Source organism: Cervus canadensis, chromosome 31, assembly GCF_019320065.1.
Source record: "Cervus canadensis isolate Bull #8, Minnesota chromosome 31, ASM1932006v1, whole genome shotgun sequence".
NCBI classification, from domain to species: domain Eukaryota; kingdom Metazoa; phylum Chordata; class Mammalia; order Artiodactyla; family Cervidae; genus Cervus; species Cervus canadensis.
The window spans coordinates 34,451,470-34,465,397 of NC_057416.1; the positions used below are offsets into that span (position 1 = coordinate 34,451,470).

A 13,928-nucleotide genomic window follows, 5' to 3' on the forward strand; every position below is an offset into this window, starting at 1 on the left:
GTGATGGCTGTCAGTTCCAATGGAGAAGGCAATCATGGCTCCACATACAGAATGGTTTTCATCAGTCAGTGATCTCCACCCACCTCCTTCCCAACCAGAAATTCTCCCTTCTTCCCACTTTCCCCTTCCTGTCTCCTCTGCTGCTCAACCCTGTTCTCACACATCCCCTTTCACGGGCTGCCCCAGGACCACCTAGGGCTCTGACCAATAAGAAAGACCCTCGCCGCCAGGATGGAGGGACTTGGTTCCCGCTGATGAGAGCGGAGGGGTCCCTGGCTCAGCCATCTTCAAACACCTCTGCAGCTCCACCTCGCGGTCCCGAAACACCCACTCTCACTTTGCATCCGGGCATCATTTTCAGAAGGTTCCAATTAAAGCACAGATATTCTGCCTGGGAGTGGTAGTGTTCCCACCCGTGAACAGACGGGTCCTGTTGCTTTTCTAAAACCACCGAGGAAAGTACTGAGCGATCACTGCAGGTACACAACGCAGGTGCCTCATGACGGGAGAGGGGGCTGGAGAGCAAAGACGTACATCAGGGTCTTGGATGCAGCAAATACAACAGGTGCCTTGGGGGTCAGAAGACAGCCGACAGCAGGCTTGAGGGCAGCCTTACCTACTTCCTATTAGATCAGCCCCACCCTGCACCCTGAACAGAGTGCAGTTGGCCAAATCTTTGCCCGTCAGCACAGCCAGCCTTGCTGGTGGGGGCAGGGATGTGGAGGGGGTGGGAGGTGGGTGATCTGAGAGCCCGGGCAATTTTTCCTCTTGCGTGCTTGCTAAGTTGCTTCAGTCATGTCTGACTCTTTGCAACCACATGGACTGTAGGCCGCCAGGCCCCTCTGTCCATGGGATTCTCCAAGAATACTGGAGTGGGTTGCCAGGTCCTCCTCCAGAGAATCTTCCCAACCCAGGGATCGAACCCGAGTCTCCTACAGCTCCTGCATTGGCAGGCAGGTTCTTTACCACTAGCGCCACCTGGGAAGTCCATTTCCTCTGGCAAATGCATGCCTGAAAGTCTCCATGAGATTTCTTCCTCTCGCAGATTTTGGATAGCATGATAGAGAGGGTCCAAAACTGTGAATTATTCACACCCCAGTGTGAATGGGCTTATCAGATAAAGACCAGGTCAGAACCAGTTTGGGTCACAGAAAGGGAGAGACTGGTTGAGTATCAGAGAGCAGTTTGTTACTAGAGGAATCTGGGGGAGGAGGAAGAGCTTGGGGTTGAAGTACACCAGCCCTGTTCAAATCACTTTGATCTGAAACACAAACTTGCAGAAAAGCAATTTGTCAGGTGACCTGCTAGTGGCCCCAGGAGCCACTCTCTCCAGCTTTGCATCCTGACCCAGTACTGGGGTGGGTCTGCACGGCAGAAGACCCCCTCCCTCCCCAGCACTGTGATCTGCAATCCCGTCTACACACCCAATAGCCACCTAGTCTGGAAGGTTCGGGGTGCTGAGCGCAGGCAACTTGTGGTTATGTGGGTACTCGGGATGGCGTGTGTGGCCGTGGGAATCGCAGTCTGCTCACCGCAGGGGTCTCGGCTGTGGTTGTGTGTGTGCATGCGTGCATGTGCGTGCGTGTGTGTGTGCGTGTGTGTGTTGACTGCTTGGGTTTCAGTGGTGCTGTGGGTTGCAGTCACCTTCTGGGGGCAGTTACTGGCTCTGAATATGCCTCAAAGCTGGGGAAGTGGCAAGTCTAGAAGGAAAACACTCATGTTCGCTGCTAAAGCCCCAGGGTGACTGTCCCTGCTCTTTGGAGCCACAGGGTCAGCGTGCTGTCTGCCCGGAGAAGGCTGGTGGCCAGCTGGATGCTGGAGATCCCTGGATGCTGAGGAAACGGAGGCCCAGAGCGGTCAAATGACTGGCTCAAGTCACACAGCCTTTCTAGGGCACTGCCACAGACAGAGCTAACCCGGATTCCCCAGAAGAAAGGGTTTGGGTTTTTGTTTCTTGTCAACCTGAGGAACTACTGTTTCTTTTCATAGATGATGAAAGCACAGTTTCCCTTTGTGATTACCAGGCAGCCTAGAGGGACTTCCCAGTCACCGTAAGCATCCCTGTGGGGCTGGCCACGACTGCTGTAGATGGTCCCCAGGATTTTACTCATTCGCTGCCCTGGTCCCAGGGAAGCCCCTCTGCTTCCTCCTTAAGTCACATGCCCCTCCCGAAGCTGCACTCTGGCAGAAGACAAGGGATGGCCTAAATAGATCCGCGTCTCCAACAGCTTTACTCAGCTTCCACCTCAGCTCCTGGTTCAAAGATGTCTTCTTGATGGCTTCATTTTTCTCACCTTGTCTTTGATCGTTTCTAACACAGTCACCCTAAGGTACTTTCAAGTCCATTTCTGGGATGATCTGAATCCAACGCCCTCACCAGGAGCCCAGGGTAAGCCCCATGTGGCACAGCTACAACAAGTGTGCAAAAAGGCTCCAGAGTTTTGCACAGAGGAAAATCACACAGGTCACAGCTGCGACAAACTCCTGTCCCAGCTACAGTTGCTTCAGGCCGAGCACACACTTCATCTGCTTCAGCAGACGTTTACTGAGGACCTATTCCGTGCATGGCACCGTGCTAGGGAGGCCTGAAACACAAACCCTGAGTCTCGAAGGACTCAGTTTTGTAGAGAAAAGAGATGCATAGACAAATGCGAAGTCATGTGAAAAATGCCCCAAATGCAGGTATAGGACACCACGCAGCACAGACGAGAAAGGAGTTGCTTGGTTAGGGGGTCAGAAAGCTTCACGGAGGGCTTTTCAGGGCAGTCTGCACACAGTCAGGGGTGCAAGTCCATTGACAACGGCAAGGTGCATTCGAATTCCAAACCCGTGAACTCAGATGCTAGAAACCGTGTCCCCAGCCAGTCTCATCAAGCGCCCTCCTCTTTCTTCTGTGAAGCAGCTGAATACAAGGGGTGCACAAACCCCCAGATCCACTGCAGCAAGTCTTCTCCAGTAGGTGGCCTCAGCGGGTGGATGACCGCTCACCTCCAGCAGCTGAAGTCATTGCAAGCCTGAAAATGCGTTCACCACACATGTTCACGAAGAAGGTTGCGCAACGGACTCATTAGAGGCACAGCTAGTTTGTATAGGAGACTCCTTTCAGTATTTCAAGAGTTTTTTTTATGAATAAACACCTCATTTCATCCTACCTTTTCCTTTCAGCAGATTTGTTATTGCTCAAATCCGAAGAGGGGAAGGGTGTGGATTCTGAGAGCTTCTTGTTCTTAGCTGTAACTATGGACAGAGGCGGACTGTAGTCTACCCCCACCTTTAAAATTAGGATCCGTGTGCTATATTGGAGTTAAATTGAGCTTCAAGTCATTCAGCTCAGCCGCTCAGTCGTGTCCAACTCTTTGCAACCCCATGGACTGCAGCACACCAGGCCTCCCTGTCCATCACCAACTCTCGGAGTTTACTCAAACTCATGTCCATTGAGTCAGTGATGACTCAATCCAACCATCTCATCCTCTGTCATCCCCTTCTCCTCCTGCCTTCAATCTTTCCTAGCATCAGGGTCTTTTCTAACGAGTTAGTTATTCACATCAGGTGGCCAAATTACTGGAGTTTCAGCTTCAGCATCAGTCCTTCTGATGAACATTCAGAGCTGATTTCTTTAAGGATTGACTGGTTTGATCTCCTTGCAGTCCAAGGGACTCTCAAGAGTCTTCTCCAACACCACAGTTCAAAAGCATCAATTCTTCAGTGCTCAGCTTTCTTTATAGTCCAACTCTCACATCTATACATGAGTACTGGAAAAGCCATAGCTTTGACTAGATGGAACTTTGTTCGCAAAGTAATGTCTCTGCTTTTTAATACGCTGTCTAGGTTGGTCATAGCTTTTCTTCCAAGGAGTAAGCGTCTTTTAATTTCATGACTACAGTCACCATCTGCAGTGATTTTGGAGCCCAAAAAAATAAAGTCTCTCACTCTTTCCATTGTTTCCCCATCTATTTGCCAAGACGTTGGCTATAAGTAAAGGCCGCTGAGTCTTCTTTGAACCTTTTCAGCTGGTCCAGCTAACCCGACAATGACTCCACTCCATGCCGAATAGCAGACAGGCTATCGAGGGGGATTGTGGGGGAGAAATCATCTATTTCTTCACTCAAATAACTGGGTGTAGAAGATAAACAAGAAGGAGATAGAGGGATATTAGAGGAAAAGGTTCCGCTAAATTAGAAGCCGAGGAGCAAAGCAGTAGCTACTTGTGGCCATTTTTTAATATATGACTTTCTCAGGCAAATGCCAGCCTGCCAAATTCCTCTTCTTAAAGACACTTGCTTCTGGGTCTCCACCGACACACGTTAGACCAACTGATTTTGTCCCACAGCCCCTGCCTGCTCTGCTGTTTTTCTTTCATTACTCTTTTCCTCTCCTTTGCTTCAGTTTCGATCATTTCTGTAGACTGATCATCACGTTCTTTGATTCTTTTCTCTGCTGAGTCCAGTCTACTCTTGGGCCTGTTGAAGAAATTTCTCATCACCAAGAAACTTTTTTTTTTAATTTCTAGCATTTCATTGGGCTCTTTCTTACAGCTGGGGCCTCTCTAGTGGCTCAGACGGTAAAGAATCTGCCTGTAACGCAGAAGATGTGGGTTCAAACCCTGGGTTGGGAAGACCCCCTGGAGAAGGAAATGGCAGCCCACTCCAGTATTCTGGCCTGAAAAACTCCATGGACAGAGGAGCCTGGTGGGCTACAGTCCATGGGGTCGCAAAGACTGGGACAGAACTGAGCGATGAACACCTTTCTACAGTTTTCCCCACTCTGCTAAAACTTCCCCTGTTCGCGAATGGTGTCCATTTTTCCTACCAGATCCATATTAAGCACAGTTGAAGTCCATCTGATAGCTCCAACATCCAGGTCATCTCTGAGTCTGGCTCTATTGATGGCTTTGTCTATTGACAACGCTTTGCTCTCTCTTACGTTGTGTGTGTATAGTAATTTTTAATTGAGTGCCAGACATCATACACAGAAGAACAGTAGAGACGGAAGTAATCTGTGCCTGGAAATGGACATGCTTCTTCTTCTTCTTCTGAGAAGCTGTTGGCACAGGAGTGAAGGTGGGGGAGCTGAGTCAATCCAATCGGGAGTTGGCCTGCGCCCGGGTGTTCTGTGACCCCTGGTGCACACAGCCTTTCATAGGCTGCTCTCCCCTTGAGTCCAGAGCTGGAGCTGGGACACCAGAGGCCTGTTCTGTGTTCCCGATCTCCCCTCAGCTTTCAGCCCATCCTGGTATGCCTGTGCCTCCACTGGGGTCTTTCTCCACACTCTTGCCCCCCTCCCTGCAGTCCTATGTTCTTCCTTGTTACAAGGTCGGAGCACGGAGCTTCTCTTCTGTCCTGGTCCAGCTTCAGTCTTAGGCAGGCTTTGCTCTTGGACCTCAAAGGTGGAGGTGTTTGTTTGTTTTTTTTTCCCATTATTTTCCCCCCTCTTCTCCGTAGCAGCAAAACTTGCCTTGTCTCTATACTTGGTGTTGAGTGACATTTCCTTGCTCTTCCTCCCCTAACAGAAGCAGACCTCTGCTTTTTCTTGGTACAAGACAGTTACTGGCCCCAGTTTCCCGCCCTCCCTAGGGGTACAGAGGTTGTGACCCCCCCCTTTCCTGCAGGGGTCTCTGCCTGTGTCCTGGGGCTGGAAGGTCTCCCACCCTCACCAAAAGCAGAGGCAGTTTGACTCTATTTCTCCCCTCGAGACGGGATTTCTGCCTGGGGTCCGAAGGGGAGAGGGTCTGTTTTTGCTTCACATAAAGGAAGAGTCTGCAACGCAGGCAAGGCTTTGACTGTGGTCCCCTCCACCCGGATCCCACAGCCACAGGCAACACCCGCTCTCCTGTCGTGAGCTCTATGCTCACCAGGGATGCTTTCTGATCTGATTCACTCCAGTATTTCTCAGGAGCCCCTGGTGGAGGCCTGAGGTTCCAGACACACTGCAGCCACGCTGGCTTGTTGGCCAAGAATCTGGTAAGACTTTGGCTTTATGGCAACTGCTTTTCTCTCCTACATCTACCAAAACTGAAACAGGGGCCTCTCCTAGGAGGGCTTGTCCCTTTTGAGAATTCAGCCAACCTTGTTGCCTTGCGATCTCAGCCTTCTGATGGGCTTAGGGAAAACTGTCATTCTGAAGAGTATCCAGGCTTTTTTTGCTGTTAGGGTGGGAGCAATGTTCTTCGAAGCTTTTTACATCCTAGAAACTCTATCCTGAGTCTCTGAGGCCACCTGGCCTCCATATGATCTTGTCCCACATGGTCTGAACACAGCAGACAACCATTTTAGGATCTTTCTGGCAAAAATATTCATGCCAAGCATGCACACCTGCAGTTTTTCATTTGCTTTTGCTCTTTTTTTTTCAGGTAAAATGTCAATTTAGTGGGTTCTTCTGAGCAGCAATCTGTCTGATGCGAGGGAGCGGAGATCTCAGCCAGGCTGTGTTTCTTTTAACATTTTTAAGAAGAAAGGGAAAAAAAATCATTCAGCCTGAATGATTTAATTTGCAGTATTTTCTTGTACCAACTGTGAAAAATTCCACTGGCAAAACAGACAACTCTAGACATTTGTTCTCAGCAAATGATCCCTCTGTTCCATGTCTCTGATTGCCCCAATTACGCTAATTGATTTCTCAATGTACAAATACAGTAGATGTGTCACAGCCAATTCAAACTCTCGTCCTGTCCAGAGTAGAGGACTGTTCCAAATGGAGAGGCCATGGTGTCCGGAGACCCTTTGCCTCTTTGGAAACTCCAGGAACACCTCCAAGGCTGGTGCTGGTGTGCTCACGTGGACACGTTCTGTTCCACACCTTTTCTCACACTTGGTGAGTATTTCACCGGCACACTCAGCCAGTCCTGCCCCCAAGGGCACAGTTTCTGGCTATGTCCTAAGGACTTCATGCCCACCTGCCCCTCCCACCCCACTGCCCCCCCAAACTCAGGATTCTAGCCCCTACCCCTTTTCTCTGAGCTAAGCAATGTCTGCTCCTGTAGCAACTGGGAAGCATGGCCTTTTTATTCATAAACACCTACTACCCTACTATTGATTGGGCTTATCAGATTAATTTTGGCTGCCCTACCGCCAGAGGCGATGGAGCCCTGGGCAGGGGAAGCTTTGATGGGGAAGGAAAGGAGTGGAGTCCTGGAAGAACAGACCAGAGTAGTGGCAGAGAAAGCCAAGAAGCCAAGGACCCCGGAGGGGAACAAGAAGAAGCCGGGGAGGGGCTTTCAGGTAACTTGCCTTCAGGTGGTCAGCAAAGAGTGAGAGTCTCTCCCATAAAGGAAAAGGACGTGCACACACAGGATCATACCCCTAGTTCTTATATGTTACACCCTACTTTCCCACTCAGTCTGGATCCTCTATTAGCTTGCTCTATCTGTTCAGAGAAGGTAAGTATTCTACTCTATGTTACAGAAGCTTAATTCCCTGAATAACAACCTGCTGATGCATTTGTGACCTCTGGCTTTGCTCTATTATCGGTTCTTATTTGTGGTGCAAGATCACTGACATTATATATTTGCAGGTCTGCAGCCCTGAAACAGAGCAGGAAATAAGAATCTAAACGGGGCGCTGGAGAGAAACAAAAAGGTCGAAATGGTGGCCATCCCGCCTCTGAATCCTTTAATTTATGGGGAATAGGGAAAGGGTCAGGGAAGAAGGAGAGGCAGAGACCATGGAAACCAAAGGCCAAGGAGACGGTGAGCAACCCGAGGTGATGGGGAAGGAGAGATGAGGTGACTGCTATCCTGGGCTCACGAGATAAGGGCTTGGACTAAGCTGCTGACAAAGAAATGACTACAACAATGTAAATCTTGGGGCCTCTCCTCAAATTGCCTGCATTAGGTTTTCAGTCTAAACAGAAACAAAATCAAAAGGGAACAGGAATGTCCCCATTTTCCCTTTTCTTCCTCTTCCCTTCCCTCACACCGCTCCCCCCCCCCTCAATCCAGCCAGAAGATGCTAGCATCTGAGGATGCAGGATGGTGAACCAGAGGGGTGCCCTGCAGAGGCATCTGAGAAGGAGGCGGGGGCTGCTCTGGAGTGCTTGGGAGGTGGGTACATAGAGCAAATAAACAAGTGCGTTGAAGGTGATGCAAATCAGTGGAGTCAGGCTGCTCACTGTCTGAAGAAATTTAAACCTGGAAAGAGGAAAGGTTAGGAAGAGCCCTGAGGTCTTGGATTAAGACTAGAAGTATTGGCCTGATCTCATGGATTTTTAAACACACACACACAGACAGATGTAGACGTCGTTATAGATGTGTGCACACACACAAAAGCAGCAGCAATGGGCACACTGAGAGACCAGATTTTGCTGTCTACATACCAGGCTCCACCCAAGAAACAGAGGCCTTGGAAAAGCGGCTGATTCAGCACTGGGGGAGGGAAAGTACAAAACGATGCTGACATAACTTCTGCCCTAAAGTAAAGAAATCAAAGAATGATGCAGACACGTCAGAGAACACAGAAGCCAGCTTATTGAAAAGTCTGCTAGTGGCCTGATTGAAATTTGATCATTCGAGAGTATCAGACTACAGCCCATCAAGTGAACTCTTGAATCTGAACAGGTATAAATAAATAATGAAAAAATGAATCAGTAAGAAATAAGGGAAAGCTTATCCTTCAGTGGAATATCAGCTAATAAGTGTAGGAGGAATGATGAAGATGGAGAAGCATTCTTTGAAACCATCACAGTGGTAACCGATGCAGGTAGAACCAACTGTGTTTGCCAAGAATGGTGGCTGGAAGTCTGATGAGGAACAGGCTATTGGCAATACATGAGAATATTCTTCCCCAAGAAAACACTGAGCAACCACAAAGGGAAAAAAAATCAATGATTTTACAGAAGAAAAACTTGGCAGACACCTATATCAAGGTGAACATCCTCGGATATGGAAATAGAGCTTGATTTCTACAGGATCCTGCCAAGAGTGCATGGCCTCAGCCTGGTCACCAGGAAACGTCTGCGGACACGACCAGGGTTCAAAGTACAGGATGGAAGACAGTCAAGAAGATGAGACGGGCCAAGACTGAGGAAGCATTCCAGATTGAAGGAGACCCATAAGACGTGACAAGTGAGCCCAAAGTGCACTCCTTGAGAGATCCTGTATTATGCGGGAAAGTGTCCTGACTTTCGCATGGTACCCACCGGATGTTTAGCAGTGATGGGGAATGACACCATCTCTGTACCTCTTACACATCAACAGACAGGAAAGGTCAGAGGATCTGGGTGGCAGAGGAGTCTTTGTACTGTTCATGGAACTTTTCTATAGGTGCGGAAATTTAAAATTAAAAAAAAACAACAAAGTCAGGGACTGGGTAGGAGGGAGCCACGGGGTGAGAGTAGCAGAGGCTGTCGGAGAAGCCGAGGCAGAGCTGAGGATGACTCTGGGTGCTGGCTGTGGTGGGAGAGGATGGGCAGCCCACTGGGGACCCTGCACGTCTAGGACCAGAGACGGTGTGGGAGGCTGAGCACACACATCCCTGAGTTCTGCAGGCCCAAGGGGTGCCGCCTTTACCAGAGTCTAGAGACTGTTCCAGGCTGGAAAGTCCAGAGAGCAGCCTAAGCCGTGCATGGGAACCAGCTGATGGGAGGGCAGGCCCCCCGCCCGCAGCCTCCTCCTGACCCGGATATCGTGTGACTGCTTGATGGGAAAGGTCTGCTAAAAATACATGATCCTGGATCTAACGCATCGGAAGCCAGAAAGAGCCGACGTGATGGCTGTCACCCTGGCGGGAAATCACCCTTCGTCTCTTTTGCCAGCCTGTCTCTGGTCCAGGACCAGGGAAGGGAGGAGAAGCTCAGAAACTGGGAGGAAGGCACAGGGTCCGAGAGGAACGCTCAGGGCCGGCTCTGAGCGTGCCCCTCCTCTGCTCTATCACAATCGGAGTTTATCTCCTGACCCAGGTACTGCTTCTGATTCTGGTTTACTGGATATTCACAAGGAGGGAAACACCTGAACGCTTTTCATTACCTTAAGAAGAAAAAAAAAAAAAAAAAAAGAAACCCACACGTCTTTGAGAGCTCTGGGAGGAGATGCTTCAACCTGGTCCCTTGGCCGCTCCTCACTGGACACACACCTGGGCAGCCTCCCAGCTCAGCCACCCAGCAGCTGCAGGGGCTGGAGGCCCCTAGGGACACGCCAGAAAGGGTGAGCTCAGGGCAATGAGACAATGGGACTCTGACATGCAGCTCGGCCGCTAAGAAAACCTCCTGTGGACTGGAAAGAGTGTCCACGTCCGAGATCTCGGCCTCCCTTCAAAAGGATGAAAAGAGCCAGCCCCTCAGAAGCAGGGGAAGGACATCAGATACCGAACGAAGGCCTCTCAGCTGTCCTCCTAATGTCTAGACATGTCACTTCACCTCCGGGGCCTCTGTCTGTGAGTCTTCAAAATGGCAGGCCTGTTTCCTCTTTTTTTAAAAAAAAAATTTTTAAATATTTATTTATTTGGCTGCAACAGGTCTTAGTTGTGGCATGCGGGATCTAGTTCCCTGACCAGGGATTGAACCCGTGCCCCCTGCATTGGGAGCGTGGAGTCTCAGCCACTGGACCACCAGGGAAGTCCCAGCCTGCTTCCTCTTAATTCCACAATTCCAGAATCAAACAGTTGTATGCACTCTCAGAAGACAATCAAGAGATATGTTTCTGCATGCAGAGATGCAGAGAAAGATACAAGACTCATGCCAAATTGCTCACAGTGATTTGAGGGACGTGGGGGCAGAAGGGGAGACTTACAGAAGACCGACTTTCTATATTTCTATCAAGGGTGACTTTTTCAGCAACCACCCTATATTCATCTGTTGTTAAATTAAAAATCAAGAAACAATGAAACCTAGGAAGATGGTTCTCACAAATGCCAAAAACGTGCCTATTAGAGAATTCACATTCGAGTGTCAACGATGCCAGGACAAATTCACACACCTGCTCTATTCTACTCGGAAAGAAAACGAACTGTGTTTACATTTCCTCTGTTAGCCAGGGAGATAAATCCTCTTCCAAGGCCCAGATCCCATGTCATTTTCCTCTCTGAATTTCTTTGTCTCTCTCTCATCCGCCACCCTCCCCACACACACACACTGTATTCCCAGCTCCCAAAGTTAGTCGCTCTCCCGACCATATCCCCAGGGCACTTGATGACCTTATCACTGCGCCTACCAGCTCTCGAGTCTCTGTCCCCAAGCAGGACTGTCTGCAGAGTCCCGCTTCTCACTGTACCTCTGATCCCAGCCTGGGGCCTGGGCACTCACTGTGTTCTCCCCAGGCATTGGCGGAACTGAACTCACACGCAACCCGACACGCACACAGACCTATCTTTCTTTTCAGTCTCTCGAAACGAAGATGGCACATCTGGTCTTCACGTTATAAACTCAGAGCAGTCAAACCACCGAGTGGACTTTGGAAGCTGTGCTTTCCTTGCGAAGCATTCCAGATCATTCCTGATGCTGCTGTCAACCTTTCTCATCCCTAGGATCCCAGAGATGTCCCCACTGCTGCTACCAGTGGGCACCTTTATTTGCCCGAAGCGGTCTGTTGACCTTCCTTCACCAGGACGGAAGGAAAATGAAAATAAAACCAGCACAAGGAAGGCCGCCCAGAGAAGGGGGGGGGCCCACTGCACAGTCAGCCTGTCCCCAGAGTTCAGTGTTGGGAGACCCTGGCTCCAGCCCAGAAAGCCTCTTCGCCTCTCTGCCGACCTTACTAATCAAGCGCCTGCTCTATCATCCACCCCGCAAGGGTGATGCGGGCCTTCAAAGTGGGTGTGCCTGGAGGGGCTTGAGAAAGCAGAGACGTCGGAAAACTGAAACCTGCGATTCTTAAGCACCATGGGTCACCCTGACTCCAGTCAAGCAATCAGCTTCCTTTCAAACGATAAATTAGTCACTGTAATTAGCAAGATGAACATCAAATAGCTCATTTCTGCCGCGATGCAGAAGTAATTTACCTATTTAAAATAATTCAGGGGAAGGAGGTTTTCAGGTTCTGTCTTTTTCACAAACATCTTTCTCTGGTGGAAACTGTCCCTGGAACTGGACGCTGGGGTATCTGGCCCTCCCCTCATTCACCTGCACTCCCCCACCTCCCCAGGACCACCTCTCTCCCATGTGGGGGCTGTAATTACACATCCTTCCCCTCTCCTCATCACTAATCCAGAGCTGCATACTTCCAGAAGGCTTGTGCGTGGGCTCAGCCGCTTCAGTCGTGTCCGACTCTGCGACCCCACGGACTGTAGCCCGCCAGGCTCCTCTTGTGTGTGGGATTCTCCAGGCAAGAATATTGGAGTGGGTTGTCATGCTCTCCTCCAGGGCATCTTCCTGATCCAGGGATCGAACCCAGGTCTCCTGCATTGCAAGTGGATTCTTTACCCATTCTTTCCCATTCTTTACCTGGGAAGCCCACCAGAAGGCTTAATGTGTTACCCCGTCATTACATGGAAAGGCTTTCTGTGTGAGTTGGGGGTGGTAGAATTAGGGGAGGATGTAGATGAACACGATCTCTATGCCGATCAGCAGTTCCTAGGCAAAAGATGATGCCAGAGGGGAATTCCCCGGGAGTCCAGAGGTTAAGACTCTGCACGTCCACTGCAGGGGGTCATGGGTTCAATTGCTGGTCGGGGAACTAAGATCTCGCATGCCACGCGGTGCGGCCAAAAAGAAAAAAGAAAAGATGAATCCAGAGAAGAGTAATAGGCTGTGTATCAACCTTGATCTAGATGCACCCTCCTAGCCTGACTGCCCCCATCCTTCCCTCTTACGTTTCATTCCCCCCAACCTCACTCCTGCCCACTCCCCACACCCTTCACCGCCCCTGCCTCTGCAGCGACTCCTCCTTCTTGCTACAATTCCCTGTGCTCAGTCTCCCTGGCAGACTCCCACTCTTTCTTCCGAGGCTTTCTCTGACTCACTGGCATCCCAGCCACCACCCCCAGACGGGGAGCGACGGGGGAGTCGACGCCGGGACTCCCTCTTAGTGGCCAGCACGTGGCTTAGTAGAGCAGCTCAAGAAGTGTGTGGAGTGAATGAATGAAAACAGCCTCTGTGTTCCTCCCGGATGCTACTAGACATGTCACCTTCTATTTCCAAGCTGGGCTTCTTTACTAGCCTTTGAGTTCTTTGAGAGCAGGGCGTGGATGAGTTAAGTGTCTACCAATGTGCTGGGGGCATTGTAAGAGCTTGGTTTATGTTTGTAGAACTAGTATATGTAGAGTGGGTAAAGAACAAGGTCCTACTGGATAGCACAGGGAACTCTATTCAATATCTTGTGGTAAACCACAATGGCAAAGCACGTGAAAAAGAATTTATGTGTATAACCAAGTCGCTTCACTGTACGGCAGAAATGAACAGAATGCTGTAAATCAACTACACTTCAATAAAATAAATTCTTGAAAAGAAAAAAAAATTGAAAGAAAAAAATTTTAAATACATCTAAAATTTTTAGAATAAACGAATGAGCAGAGAAACTTCAGGTGGTCTTTGCCAACCCATCTCTCCAAATCCAAAGTCATAAAGCTCAGAAGACATTCAGAAGTAACCTCTGAACCTCAGCTTTCCGAGCTACAAAAGTGAGAGTTGAATGCCCCGCTCTCCTCTAAGCTCTAGGACTATAATTTGGAAAGGTAGCAATTATCACAATCACCAGAGCCCAACGAGTCCTGATCAGAAGACTTGGCATTTGGCTGCTGCAGAAAAGATTATTCCGTGGCTCCATGTATCTGAAATGCTGAAAACCCTTCACCTTCGAGATAAACAAGTACCCAGCAGTGGTGGCCTGTGTGTGACGGCACACGTGGAAATTTAGGGAACATCGATGGAACTCGGATGGTTTTGCATGCTCTTGTGGGCTGTGTTGGAAATTGTTTATGTTTTTGTGATTGCTCAGATGGTCGAGCTTCTGGCTTCGGCAGCAAATATTGCCACATATTTGACGCATGTGGCTGGTGCCAAAA

General features: G+C 49.6%; 1 protein-coding gene across 4 annotated transcripts in view; it reads right to left on the bottom strand.

Moving 5' to 3' along the window:
• ANK1 (ankyrin 1) overlaps nucleotides 1-13,928 on the bottom strand; it is a 238,814-nt gene that overhangs the window by 84,066 nt on the left and 140,820 nt on the right. The gene's annotated exons all lie outside the window — the stretch shown is intronic.